The 15,340-nt window shown below is 47.1% G+C and overlaps 1 long non-coding RNA gene across 1 annotated transcript in view; it reads right to left on the bottom strand.

The window, feature by feature from the left end:
* Window positions 1–4,021: 4,021 nt before the first annotated feature.
* The window catches only part of LOC121286318, an 11,339-nt gene continuing 20 nt past the window's right edge, over window positions 4,022–15,340 (bottom strand). The window contains exons 1-4 of the long non-coding RNA XR_005944915.1: window positions 15,311–15,340; window positions 12,778–12,916; window positions 12,332–12,420; window positions 4,022–6,320 (exon numbers count right to left, since the gene is read on the bottom strand). The exon at window positions 15,311–15,340 is cut by the window's right edge and continues 20 nt beyond it. This is a non-coding gene — a long non-coding RNA (uncharacterized LOC121286318). The remainder of the gene's footprint in view (window positions 6,321–12,331; window positions 12,421–12,777; window positions 12,917–15,310) is intronic.

Consider the following 15,340-nt stretch of genomic DNA (forward strand, 5'->3'; position numbering starts at 1 on the left):
AAACTGATTTCTGCCCCTCCCACTGAACCCTCCCCACCCCCGCCCACCATGACGCCCCTCGCTAACGGGAGAGGACGATTCCAGCCTCAGCTTCTATTGCACCACAAGCAGAATCCATCCAACGTCTGGATGCTGAGGTACTGTCTCTCGGGAATGAGAGTGGCTCAATGTATCATGTACTTTCTCAAGACGACAGCATTTGTCTTCCCATCCCTTCCACTCTGTGAGTGCCCTTGCTGTTGCTGGTCAGCTGGTCAGCCCAGACTATTGCTGCCTGGGCCGAGATGGTGCAGTCTGAAGTCAGGCTCTCTAAGCCCAGAGGACAGCTGCAGTCTCACCAACTGAAAGTCTGCAGCCACTGGGTCGGAGAGACTAAGCCAGGCGAAAGCACTCTCAAGGCAGACACTAAGCGAATGCATTAGAGTGATTAGTTGATTTTATATGGAATATTGGATGGTTTGTTTGATAAACTTAGTTTGGAATGGTTCTTTTGTGATGTTTTATTTCGGAATTCTGACAATGATGATGCTGTGATGGTGGGTGAAAGAGAGAAGGGAAGGTGTGTGCCTGGTTTAGAATGGGGGTTTGAGGTCATGTTCAGTGAGAATCATAGTTGGATGAAGTAATCACGGGTAGCCTGGCTGGAAAGAGGAAATGTTGTTGCTGCCTCCTCACTTCCTCCTCCTTGCCCTCTTCTTGCTCCTCCGCCTGTCCTCAGCTACTCCTGGTGGCAAGTACCCTCATATTGGTCAGGCCCTGCAAGACACAACAGGCCATGACAAATTGTGTCACATGCTCTGGTGAGTACTGCAGGGTTCCTCCAGAGTGGTCCTGGCAGTGGAATCATTGCTTGAACACTCCAATGATCTGCTGTCATGTGGCAACATCACTCTCATTATATGCATGTTGGCCACATGCGGTTCTGTTGTAATAAGATCATAAGATCATAGGAAATATGAGCAGAAGTAGGCCATTCAACCCCTTGAGTCAGCTCCTCCTTTCAATAAGATGATATGATCCCCGTGGAGACCAATGAACCAAAAGAATCCAATTTACTGAACAACACCAATTAGAAAACCAAGGGACAAGATTTCACTGTTCATAACTGTTATTTTAACAAATGAACCCAAATCAACATAGATTAAACATGAATTAACAGGCAAATTGTGGTCAATATAAACTATATATTACACGTTAAATAGCAGATACAACAAAGATAGATCTCATGGATTTACTAGGCAGTCCACTTAGCAAATATGGCAATAATTTCAGACATAAAGTCCTTCAAAGCTCTGAACTTCCTCAGGTAGAATTCCAACTTTTTTCCTATGAGGATTTAGCCTCCGATCCTCATCCGTCTGCAGTTCCCAACCAACCGAAGTTCCACAGGCATGTTCTTTACCAAATGACACACTTCTGCAGGATCTCCTCAGCTCTTCTCATGACAGTCTTGATCTGAACCCACAATAATGCCCCTGTGCACTGTACAGCTGATTCTGCTCAGTCGATTACTTTAAGTAACAGAAACAGCTGCAGTAACCCTGGTATTTATCTATTGCCAACTCCTGGATCCAACCTTCATTTTTTTCAGCCTGCCTGCTCTACACCATTGGGTCATCTGAGCTTGGATGGCTCTAATGTCTTTTAAGTGGTTTCAACCAGCTTCAGTTACAGTTTTAGCTAGTTTTACTTTCCCTAGAAACCTGAAGGCACAGTTTCCCTTTCAGTTAGGGTCTGACCCAAAAAATACAACCTTTGAAACCAAGGTCAGTGCACCCAACAGAACACTTGACAAGTCATCTGTTCAGACAACAGCTCACACATGCTACCCTACTGGTCTCGCAAACTGAGGATTCCACCACACTGATCTGATGCTGAATAAATGACTGCTGGCAGAATACCAGGCAATCACCTACATGATATATTGAGCATGTTCACATGCCAACTGCACATTCAGGGAATGGAGCCATTTGTGGGTGTGGTACAGCTTAGCGTTTGGATGTGATGGCACAAAAGCATGTGTGTGCAGTTGATGGCCTCCTCCACCATGGGAAGCCCGCTATCCTCATGTGCATACTCTGTCGACTTCTTTCTGGATGGAAGGAACACAATGTAACCCCTTTCCTGGCACAAAGTGCATCAATTACCTCCCTTATGCAGCAGCATATGGTGAACTTGGAGTTGCTATTGAAGTTACCTACTCCAGCTTGGAAGGATCCCGGTGTGAAGAAATTCAGGGGAATGGACACCCTCAAAACCACTGGCTGTGCCATCCTTTCCCTAGCTGCTCTGAGGCTGCAGACTTGCCTGCAAAAGGTGATTTCTCTCAGCATTTCCTATTAAAATGGAGATGATGCAAACACTGCTCCTACCTTAGATTAAGGTAAGAGAAATACTCCTGAAAGATCCAGGGTGTAAAGCCTCCTGATGAGAGCCCTCCTCCTCCCTCTGCCAGCAGCTTGTCCAATTCTATGCTGCCTCAGCTCAATCTCCATCTCGTACTGCAGCCCAATGAGGGGTGGTAACGATAGCGCCCATGACTCAGAGCAAGCAGTGTGAACAGAACCCTTGAAGTCAGAACCAAAGTCTTCTCCCAAGCAGCACCACCCAATGTCAACATCTCCAACTCTAAGCAACACTTGTAGAAACTCAGATAGGGCCAGTACCAATTAACCAGCAACTAAACTGAGAGCGGATGAGGGTCCTTTCTGCTGCTGAATGCAAGCTGAGCTGTATGTTTAAGAGATACTGTTAGCTACAGCAGTGTGGTCAAATCAGAGTTAGACATTGACTGACATCACGGCCTGCCTACTCTTCATACTTCTGGTGGAGGGTTCTAATGTGTGCACTACTGAACTCCCCAAAAAGGCATCTGGTGCAGGCAATGGCAGAAGTGTATGTGTGTGTGCATGGCGCAGACACATTTCTGCAACCAAAATGGCACCTATAGCGCCAAAGCTATGGGCATTATGGAGCTGAATTTTGTGGCCATTTAATCTTCAGTTTCTCCGTTATGAAACGTGAGCATACTGTCACTGGGTCATCTTATCAATGCAAGGAGTTCCACCGATTAGATGAAATGCTCCATTTTGACAAATATTTTGTAAATTCCATTGAAATACGCAAACTCTAAAAGTTCAAATTTTTTTAAAAATTCCATTAAAAACATTAATTTCATTCAATTACATCAGCTTAAACTTTTACGTTAGTTGATGAAGCATTAACTGATCAATAACCAAATGTCACTCTATTCTTTAGCTGTTCCTATATTGCACAGCAAAAAATGGACTTTGAGAAAATAAATGAATGCACTCATACACTCTTATCCTCTGAGTGCCAGGTAGTTCAGCTGGCTGAGGATCAGACACTGGGCTGCTGGTAGGCCCTGGGACCAAATGTCAGACAGCAGTGGATAAAACAAATACTGCACTTTGGGGTCAGGATATGGCAGAACAGCAGGGACTCCTGACATATTATCTGTCTTTGGAACCCACTGGCTGTAAGCAGGCAGTGACAAGAGGTCTGCCTCCTTACCACAAACACATTATTTTCCCTCCCTTTCATTAGGTTTGCTGGATCATGTACCATTCCACATTCAGGAGGCTGAGCATATGACCTGCTGATGGCAGCCACTAGGCATAATGTCTCTCTCCCTCTTTCTACTTAGCAGACACATGTCTATCATTAGGCAGAGGTTAGGGGCAATGCAACAGAATGTCTGCTTTTCGCTATTAGTAAAAACCAACTAGTGAAAACACATTCTCCCCAATTGTACATTTCAAAATGGTGTGTTCCCAGAATTTCATTAGCAAGGCTATTAATTACCAAAAACAACAGACACTTTTCCATTTTTTATGAAAAGCAGAATTTAACTCCTGAGAGAGACAGAGACAGAACTTATGAGTGGCAAAGCAGGCAGATACTTGAAACATGAAAGAGCAATAAAGGCTCCAACAAAATAATTTCGAGTTATCTGATGTTTTTAATCCCTTAAGCAATACACTAGTTCCACTTTCCAGCTCCCACAATTGCCTGACGGAGATCAGAGAGTAACTCTGTGGGGAACATAGCCATGAATCTGAATCCAATCATTGCAGTACCACCTTGCTAAAATGGAGAGCATTACTTTGATCAGCACCTGGATCAGCAAAATGTACAACGTCTTCCCCACAATTTACACGTTTTGAAGCATTTGGACAAATGAGACACTGCCATGTCACACAACGATGTCACGGGTGTGCGATAGAATGAACAGAGTGTGTTTTCAATCTACATGAAGCTGCACTAAATGAATGCACCAAAATGTGATGGTTCATGATATCTGATTAGTTTAAAGGAGTGATATTTTAATGAAAAGCTGGCAGTATAATTTTCGTTAAGAGATGGAGAGTGGTGACATCAAGAGCAAGCGACACAACGATATACTTCCATGTTTAGAAACAAACAATACTCAAATTAACCTCAAGGCATGCTGCATTCTGGCCATTGGTGGAATTCCAGACACACAAGCAGGCCAATGAGGCTACAATGGGGATTGCACAATACTTCAAATTTGCCCAAAGGCTGAGCTTACTGCTCTGCGACGTTATCTTCACATGACCAGATTTGGCAAACTGCCTTGACAAACGCTTGTGCCTCTCTTCTATTGAACTGGGTGGGGCTTCACAACTGAATCCATTCCTACCTATACAGTCATTGCCAGAGAATTAGCTGCAATGGATTTTCTTCCCATTCCCACCACTGGAGTCCACCGAGGATATATCCTTGATCCACTCCCATTTTCCCAGCTATAGCCTGCCCCTTGGAGATATCAAAAAACACGTCAAGTTCCACAAATATGCTGATGATACCCAGCTATACCTCACTATCACCTCTTTGATTCCTCTGATAGCCTGGATATGTCACTATGCTTGTTTAACATTCAGTATTGGATGAGCAGAAATTTCCTCCAGTTGAATATGGGGAGGACCAAAGCCATTGACTTTAATCCCAGGCCCAAACTTCATTCCCTAACCACCAACTCCATCTCTTTCCCTGAACACTGTCTGAGGCTCAACCAGACTATTCGTGACCTTGGCATCCTACTTGACTCGGAGTCGAGCTTCTGAACATATATCCACTCCATCACCAAGACTGCCTACTTATACCTCCATAACATCATCTCTATTCCTGCCACAGCTCATCTGCTGCTGAAACCCTCATCCATACCCTTGTTAGCACTGGGCTCGACCCTCTAATTCTCCACTGGTGGCCTCCCATCTTGCACCTTCCGTAAATCTCAGTTCATCCAAAGGCCGATGGCTGTATTCAAACTCACCCCTAGTCCTGTTCATCTATCATTCCTGCACTCTCTGACCTAGAATGGCTCCAGGTTCAGCAATGCCTAGATTTTAAATTTCTCATCCTTGTTTTCAAAGCCTTCCATGTCCTTGTCCCTCCCGATCTCTGAAACCTCCTCCAGCCCGACAACCTGGGCTGAATCTTCCATCTCTGGCCTTTTGCACATCCCTGATTTTCTTTGCTCCACCATCTCCCTAAACCTCCCTGCCTGTCTACCTTTTTCACCTTTAAGATGATCCTTTAAATTTAGCTCCTTGGCCACCTGTCCTAATACGTTTTAAGTGACTTGCAGTCAAATTTTGTGTAATCACTGTTCCTGTGAAGTACTTTGGGACGTTTTACTATGTGAAAGATGCTATGTAAATGCAAGTTGTTGCTGTTCATCCTGCCCAAATCCTATTCCTGCAATCCATACAGGTAGCAACTTGAAGATTCCTCCCACCGGTCAAAGTGATTTGAGGAACTGTGGGTCAAGGTGACCCAGAAAAAAATTCTTTGAAATCCGACCCCATTCTTGGCCCACTGCAAATACATTAAGCACAACCTTCACGTAAGTCACACACCAAGCACCAGGTCAAATATCAACCTAAACGAGGAGCATAGTGATTGGGAGGAGTAGGTGGATATAGCAGTAATGACGCTAATGTTACTAATTTCACCGCCATGCCACAGGCTCAGTTCTATAGGGCTGACCACAACACTTGTCACTCTGTAAAGCTCAATCACCAGCAGGCAGAACCCCAGCAGCATTTTTATTGTTGAGGAAATGTTTGGAAAGCTTGATCATTCAGATATCACTCAGGGGAGTAGAAACTGGTATGCATTGCACCTGTATTTTGCGTATAAAACAGACACAAAACATATTTAACTGTGAGATGACCTGCAGCCCAGGTGCTGCTCTCACTGCCACGTTCATGTTCTCTAGGTGCTCGGACTAGTTTCTGCTCCAAGATCTCTTGTAACATCTCCGTAAATTCGCTCTGGGGAAACAGACAAAATGTTTAGCTGGCTTCCACTGATCCTGATTGTAAGCAAGTCGAGCTGAGTGTGTTAGTTTCAGCACAATGCACATGAGAAAATCTTGTGTTACAGGACCAGTTAAGAAAATATATTTTCTACAAGGTGACACAAACTATAAGGTGCAAGTTGGCAGCTGGAGAAGAAATAAACTTCAGTGGAAACTTTTAAACAGGAGAGCACAGCAACATGATAAAAGGAAACCTGTATAGGTTATTTAAACAAAAAACAGACGGCTGGGAATATGTTCGAGCATGTAACACTGTCTGGATTCAGTTGACTGCGTAAACCAATTTGCCCTTGCCTTTCACCAGCATTGCAACATTGGAATTCATGCCTAGCTATGCTGTTATTCCCTATATAAACTAATTGATTGCAAGCATTGTCATAAAGAAAGAAAGACTCACATGTATATATAGCCTTGCACAACCTCGGGACACCTCAAAGCGCTATCAAACTAATTAAGTACTTTTGAAGCAAAGCCACCATTGTAATGTGGGAAATACAGCCAATTTACATGCAGCAAGCTCCCACAAGCAACGATGAAGTAAATGAACATATTAGGCATGTTGAGATTGAGATGGGTAAAACACAAGATTGGTTTACCCATTAATCTGAATGATTTTGATGCAAGTTGCTGTGTCTCTAGCGTTGCTCTCATCTTCTCAATGTTTTCAGTGAGCTCTGCAAACAGCAGGAGGCCTGGCAGCATTGCTGTAGACCATGTGGTACAGGCAACCTGCTCTATCTTAAAGGTAGGCAGTCTCTTCGAGGGAATCAGCACAAAAAAGATTGCTGCAATAGAAATTCTTGTAAACTGAGCAGCAGAGCAGATAGCGGGATCCACACTGATGAATGGAGGTGTTTGTGCTGAAGGCTGGCAGGAGGAGAGATGCCATGGTCCTATGGGAGCCACGGGACAAGGGCACCTGCCTCTCCTGACCCGACAGAGGAGATGGTTCTCTGCATCTCGGGGCCAGCTGTGATAGGGCTCACAGCATCCAGTATTGCTGAGAAAATCCTGCCTTCTGCCCCTTCTCAAATCCCAGCACATCCTCATCTTTCTATCTGGCATATGAGCACACTGCTGATGGTGTGAGCACAGGCCTCTTCCTTCCCAAACAATCCCTCTTCCCTCACAACAACCTTCCCCTCCTGCTTTCAGACACCCAAGACCTGTCACCTGCCCAGTCACAGGAGCCCAGGAGGTGGACAGAGACCGACAGCACAGCCTAGGTGAAGAAGCACCGTCACTTGATCTGATACTTGCAACCACCAGCTCAGACACTGGTGCTGCACTTACCTTGGAGGCTGGTATAGAATTAGGATTGGCACATGGTGCATCACTGGGCGCGAGTGGGCTGAAAGCCAACCAGATGAGAGGACTTGTCAGCTGACTGGAGGGCAAGGTGCCAGATGAACTTGGCTGCTGAGGGCTCAGTGAGGACCCCATTGGGCAGCACACAGGAAAACGCTGAGTGGGCATGTGCACCAAGGTGCTGGCTGCATTGGCTGGTCTGCTAGGCAGACTCCTGTCACTGTCAAGGAGCATGGAGGAGTCTAGCTTCAGGGGTACGGTGTAGAGCAGGCGTGTCTGACCATTTCAGGTGCTGGGGTGGGGGCTGCCACATTTCAGTTTTTTTTCTCACTCAAAGGGCCAATGATCAAATATCGGTAAGGGTCGGAATTTTCCATGTCCGCTGGCATTGGGCATGCTTGGCAGAGTGAATGGACAATATGGTGAGAAGGCCAGAAACTGATTTTATGGCATCATGAAACCAGTTTGCTATCGTCCACTCAGCCCGTCGATGGCAGGACATCGGGAACCTCATTGTAATACGTCTGCATATCATTATAGGGTCACTCCACCGGAATCATCCCCCCTGCTGGGTTGTCCACCCATGTGATTGCATGCCAGTGCAGAATGTGTCTTGACAACTGTGATGTGCAGAAGTCAGGACTTACTGCCAGGGCCTTGTTCACATCGCGCACATCCGAGGAGCAGAAGCTGCTGGAGCCCAACAGCAACAGCACACTGGAGGAACTTCCATGACATGCTGGGTGGATTCTCATGGATATGGCTCTGCTGCGAAGCAGCTCACGGAAGGTGGAAAGTCACTGTCGATGCTCACAACGGATGATGGTCGAGAGGGTGGGAGAAGAAGGTCTAGGAATGACTGGGGGAGGAAGAGGTGAGGTTGGGAGGCAGTAATGAAGGTGTCAGGATGGGGTGAGGTTGAGGGGGGAATGAAGGTGTCGGGCATTGGGAGGTTGGGAGGCAGGGATGGAGTGCGGGGAAATAAGCGGATGACAGTGGAGAGGATGACAACTGGGGAGGTAGGTGTAAGGGGGGTGCAAGGTGCAGGGAAGGGAGTTTGGAGGGGGGAAGAAATACGGATGGGGAGGGAGTCTGGGGGGAGGAAGGAGTGCGGAGAGGGGAGGGAGTCTGGGGGGGAGGAAGGAATGCGGAGAGGGGAGGTGGGTAAGGCTAGAGGAAGAAGTAAGGGCGTTTGAAGGAGTCAGGAAGTGGGGAGGTCTAAGCGGGTGTGGGGGAGGGTTAGGGGGTTGGGGGAGCCCAGGGGTTAGAGAGGACCAAAGGCCCAGGGGAGGGGGGTGGCGGGTGGGTGAGTCCAGGAGAGGGAAGGAGTTTTAAGAGGGCGAAGGGATTCCAAGGGGAGAAGGGGTCCAGAGTGGAGGGGTGGTGTCTAGGTGAGTGTGCAAGGGAGGGAGGGCTCTGATGGGTCCATGGCTGCCTCCTGGGGAGTGAACTGAGGGTGGTTGTGGTATGAGGGAATGGTGAGAATGACCAAGGGCATAGTGAGGCGGTAGGGCAGGAGGGTGAGGGTTCAACGGTAGCAGTGGGAGGGATGGCGAGGGCATTGGTGGGGACTCAGAGGCAGACATGGACCCTGGGGCTGGGAAGGAGGAGGTAGAGGAGGTGAATGTGGATGGAGGTGGGACTTTTGGGAAGGAAGGGAACGTGAGCATCCCTGAAGGAAAAGGGTTGTGGCTGGTAAGTCATGGAGGGAAGGTGGAAGTTGATGCCAGGGTGTCAACAGCGATGGGAGATAGGAAATGGGTGACTGGAGGAGGGGAAAAGACAGGGGACCGTGTGAAAAACCAAATAGAGACCATGCTGTCTAAATTGAAAGTGAAATGAGTGTCGTGGTGGGCGAGATGAGGTGCTGCATGGGAGTGGGGGGAGATGCAGGTCAGCTCAGATGGACAACTGAAAGCAAACCCCAGCAGGCAGCATTGAAAATGCTCAGGACATTGAGGTGCGTGTGATACAGGAAGGATCCGTGTGTGTGGGAGAGGTTTGCATGAGGCTCCGAAAGGCCCTGCCACACACACACTTCTCCCTCCAGAATCATTCGTTGGCCAGCTGCTCCCTCTGTGGTAACAGAGGACCAGGTTGAGGGGCTCACAGGCAGCGGGGACTCGGAGGGAGAGGACAGCCTCTGAGATTCCTGAGTGGATAACCCAGGCATGTCCAGCTGCTGCTCCTCCTCCCTTTGGGTGCCCGGGAGTTCCGGCCTGACACCTTGAGGGGAGGGAGCACCTGGAGGGATAGTCAGGTGCCTTGTTTCCCTCTCACGTTGCCAATGCAGGAACTCACCAATGGCTCCCGTGATGGAGTGCAGGTCTGTACACATCTCTGCATTCTGCTGGACCAGGGTCTCCATGGCATCCGCCATCCTCCCTATGGAGACCTCCATGTGCACGTATGTGGGCACCACTTCATCAGAGAACAGGCGGATGCACTCATCTGGCTCACATACCACCCTGCTGACGGCTTCCAACAGCTCTGTGAGATGCTCGCGTGCCTTCTGCTGGCTCTCCAGGATGAGTGGAAGGCCAAATCCAGAGGTTTGTCAACTGTCTCAGACCTGACAGATGCCACTTCCCCAGCAGTCCTCCGAGTGCTGGGGAGTTCGGCTGAACCTCCCTGCTCCTGCTGTGGACATGTGTCTGTGTGGTGACCACCCGATTGTGAACCTGAGCCTGCTCTGGATCTAGGTCCTACCGAGGTGCGTGTCTCTTGCTGGTGGAGGGTGTGGGTAAGCGCTGTGATGGTTCTTCCAGGCTGCTTATTTCCAGCTCTTCAATGGAAGAAGTGTCCTCTTGGCTGGAGATGAGGACGTGGATGGAGCTGAAGGACTGGCTGGCTGAGGGTGTCAGTTGCTTGGCAGAGCTCCCTGTGAACCGACTTAGAGATAAGTAGTGCATGGCAGCACAATCAAAAGCAAGAGAGAGAGCACTCACATTTGTGTTGAGAGAGGGGTGATGTGGTGCAGGATCCCCTTGAGGGTGTTCGCCACCAACCTCACCATCATCACAGTCACGGTCTGTGTCCTCACCAGTCAGCACAACGGCACACTCTTCAAAGTGAGTGAGGGGCCTAAAGTGGTCCACTCCACCCCCCCATCTGGGACATCTCCCTGCTGATCTGAGCAGGCTTCTCCTGCCTCCAGATGGAGATAGTGTGAGCAGGACACACGGCACTGTGTGGAATGTTTGTGTGGTGAGTGGAGCCATGGACAGGATGAGGATGTGAGCTCGATAGGGTATGAGCCTGATGGAGATGTGAGGGTGTGTGAGAGTTAGTGGTGTTGTCCCTTGAGGTGTGAGATCTCCGTGGATGTGTGAACAGAATGGATGAGACCATTCATCCTGTAGCGGCACTGGGTGGCTGTCCTCTTTTTCAGGGCATTGGTGCTGACCACCACCTCCCATGCTGGATTGGTGATGCAGCTGCCTATCCTGCAGCTGAAGCTGGGGTAGAGGGCATCACGGCAGGCCTCCATGGCATTCAAAAGGCACTTGTGGGACACATCACTGAAGTGGGGGGCTGCAGTCACTTTGCCTTTCGGGACAATCCTGTCTTCTGTGCATCAGTCGTGGAATGGAAGCACTGAGAAACGTCCGCGCGGCTGTACTTTAAATATAGCGTTCGGCTTGATGAAGAGGCGAGGTGATTATGTGGCGGCTGACTGAGAGCCCACACGCCATTGAAACACCATGTTTCCCGGGAATGCATAATTATGCTGCGGGTTTGGGATGATATGGGGTGAGAAGCCACCATTGCGACTGGCGGGCAAAACATCGTTTTACCCATCTGCTACCGCACTTAGCGCAAACCTGGGACGATTCCGCCCAAGGTTTCACACAACTTTAAACATGAATTTTGAAATATCAATGTAAAAGCAATAAATTCCAAAAAAGCGTAATTAATAAAAATGTCCATTAAAATGTGCCAAGCAGCAGGTTTCACCAATAAAACATTTCTTTTGCCTTTTCACTTAAGGAACAGAGGAAGGGAGAGACCGACTAGGCCCTAAGTCCTAGGTACTAGGGAAGGGGCTGGGGACCAGGGGCAGGCTAAGGAGTTGGATTTAGTTAACCTGACCTTGCATTTGCCTCTGGTGGTGGCGCACATTCCGTGCTGGCCTTGATGGAATTGATACAAAAGCAAGGGTCAGAAGCGGGCTGCCTTTCAGCCTGGGTTTTCCTCCTCTCCCAATCTGCTTTTTGGATAGGTTTTTCGGGATGGAGGACGAGAAATACATGGTGTGTGTTTCTGGTTCACTCCAAGCCACAGGGTTTTCGCTCTCACACAAAATCACCCAGAGTCATTCACTTCATACATATACACACACACACACAGTATCCTTCTCTCTCTCACACACAGACTTTTTATGTTAACTAGGATTATATACCTGCCTTCTATCAATGTAGGGTTACGTGATGGACTGCGGGACTCCGACCAGTGAGCTTTTATCATGGGCAATCCGGGGATGGGCTTCCTGACGAGAGTCATGGTCGAGCGTGAAAGTGCCTGTAAATCTCTCTGTAATAAAGTTTAACTGTTTCTTGACAAAACCGGTCTGCTCCGTTCGAGTCCTCACAATTGGTGACGACTCTGTGCCTCACCCTGTTACCGTGAGTACATCAAATTAAAAAAACTACTCACCAGTCACACCACTCTTTGGCTGAATCGATCCTTATGATGCCACTATGGAAGACTGGAGCCAGTATGTAGAGCGCCTCAGATTTTACTTCCTAGCAAACGAGATTATCGTGAAAGAAAAGCAGAAAGCAATTCTCTTGAGTGTATCTGGCAGTAAAACATACAACACAACCTCATTCGTAATCTGATGGTTCTGAGCGTGCCCAATTCCAAGTCCTATAATGAATTTGTGGACCTTGTGAAAACACTTCCAGCTGAAGACAATGTAATAATGCAGCGCTTTACATTTAATTCAAGAGTTAGGGGTCTTGGAGAGTCCATTGCAACCTATGTCATGAACCTCAAGCATTAACAGAGCACTGCAACTTCGGGGATGGATCAAACAATATGCTGCAGGACTGATTGGTTTGTGGAGTAAAGGACGATGCCATACAGCGCTATTTACTCACCGAGGTTGACATCGACTTTAAGTGAGCCCGAGAAATCCTCCTCACCATAGAAAGTGCTGCGAGAGACTCACAGGTTTTGTAACACATGGAAAATGATGCTGTACTTCATGTTGGGTGGGAACTTGCCGCTGAGCCAGACCTGCAGAATCGAAGCGCGAGTCAATTTCCACAGTGAGAAACATTAAAAAGCCTCAGCACTTCAGCAGCGACTTCAAGACAAAGTTGCTACAGTTGTGGAGGTGAGCACGGAGCGGATACCTGTAAATTCAAAGAGGCAGAATGCCATTCCTGTCATAAGAAGGGTCACGTGGTTAGGCAATGCCGGACACAGTTGAAGCAGTCTGCAAAACAGCAAACAAACATGATAGAAGTAGCGGGTACAGCAAAGGCTGGAGCTGCTGCTCCTGATGTTTCCTCCTTATATAAGAAGACTGAACCTATTACTGTAACATTATAAGTGAATGAGAAGCCACTGAAAATGGTAATGGACACAGGTACCTGGACCACGGTGGTGGGAGAGCACACTTTCAGATACCTTAATGAAGGAAGAGAGCCAATAAACCTGGAGCAGATAACTGCTAAATTGAGGACATCTAGCCCTGGTCTTGGTACAAGCATATAGCTTCATCAGGAACTCTGTAAATAAAGTTTACTGTTTCTAACAAGAAACCTGTCTGGTACCCCAAGTTTATTACAATTGGCGACAAAGATAAATAGCTCCAACACTGCACCTCACCTTGCGAATGTGAATATTTTGATTTTTAAAGGAAGAAAGAAAAGTATACTCATCAGTCATGTCAATTTTCGGCAGAATTGACCCATTAGGCTCATCCATCGAAGATTTAAGCCAGTACATAGAGCACCCAGGTTTCTACTTTGTGGTGAATGAAATAATGGCGGAGGGGAAATGGAAGGCAATTCTCCTAAGCGTCTGCGCGAGGAAAACGTACAATCTCATTCGTAATCTGACAGCCCCGAATGCGCCAAATTCCACATCCTTCAATGAGCTAGTAGTCTTCGTGAAGGCACATTTTCAGCCTAAACCATCAGTGATCATGCAAAGATTCAAGTTCAACTCTAGTGTTGATGTTGGGACGCTACCCAGCATCATTGTGTGTCATTTTACGCTCGCTTGGATCAGGTGCGTGCCCGCCCGACGAGCTAAAAATCTTGGCCTAGTATTCCCTAACTTAGAGGGGAAGGTGGAAAAAAACCAGAGCAGTCAGAAAGTGAATCATGACGTTTACAGTAAAGATTGAGAATTTGCTGTGGGAGAGAGTTTTGCACGAAATTTTGCAACTGGACCGAGATGGGTTCCTGGTACATTCACCTCTGAAACAGGACCTTTTTCTTATCAGGTAGAAGTGGAAAACAGGATTTTTAGGAAACACATGGAACATCTCAGAAGTCGAAAATCCCTCCGACAACCAGTCAATCCACCTGAAATCAAAGCTGAAACTTCAACCTCTGAGGTGCCAGATCGACAAAGAATAGAATAAATAATTCTGAACTGTCATTGTCTAAGGATGTCCCTGATGCTGCAGTTCCTGTGCAAGTCGATCCAATGGAAGAATCTCAAGTTGTAGATTTGCATTGCTCTACCCAAATCAGAAAACCACCTCAAAGACGAAATCTATAATTGCAGGAACTGTATATATTTCTATATGTTATGGGTTAATATATTTTTGTAAATAAGAGAGGTAAAACAAAATTAAAGGGGGAGGAATGTAGTAATTGTAAGTAAAACCTTTCATACTATGACTGTACAGACAATTCAGCCCTAAACACAGGTAATCTTAGGGGTGGAATTTTCTAGCCTTGGTCATGGGACAAGCATGTAGCTTCATCAGGAGCTCAGTAAACAAAGTTTACTGTTTCTAACAAGAGACTTGCCTGGTACCCCAAGTTTATTACAGGAAGGCACTCTGGAATCTCGACTTTCCTGGCTTCTTTAAAGTTATCGTACAAGACCACATTCGACTACGGGTTTAACATTGTCGGAATTATTAATGAAACACCATCAGCGTACCCGTCTACATCTCGTGTTTCCAAACTTAAAGGGGAAGGTGGCGCAGAATCAGAGTAACCAGAAGTTTAACCTTAACATACACAGTAAAGCTCACACTTTCAATGTATGTGACATAGTATATGTACGGAATTTCAGCAGTGGACACTGTTGGGCTCCTGGAGCCATTGTCTTAGAGACTGGACCAACTATCTTACCCAGTACAAGTGGGAGATAGAACACTCCGAAAGCATGTAGATCACATTTGTGCCAGAGAGACATTCCAACAATCAACTGATCCACCTGTGATTAATGTCAAACCATCAATCCCTGAGGTGTCCGATCGACCTAGAATAGACATGCCAAATGTCTCTGAAGAATTGTCAAATCCTGAACTGCCACATTCCGATGATGTGTCTGATACTGCAGTTCCAGATCCTGTCGATCCTGTTCAGGAGCCTCCAGTGGTAGAGCTACGCCGCTCTAGCCATATAAGAAGAGCATCTCAGAGACTTGATTTATAATTACCTTAAGTTGGATATATTAGTTGGATTGCTC

This window comes from Carcharodon carcharias, chromosome 13, assembly GCF_017639515.1.
Source record: "Carcharodon carcharias isolate sCarCar2 chromosome 13, sCarCar2.pri, whole genome shotgun sequence".
NCBI classification, from domain to species: domain Eukaryota; kingdom Metazoa; phylum Chordata; class Chondrichthyes; order Lamniformes; family Lamnidae; genus Carcharodon; species Carcharodon carcharias.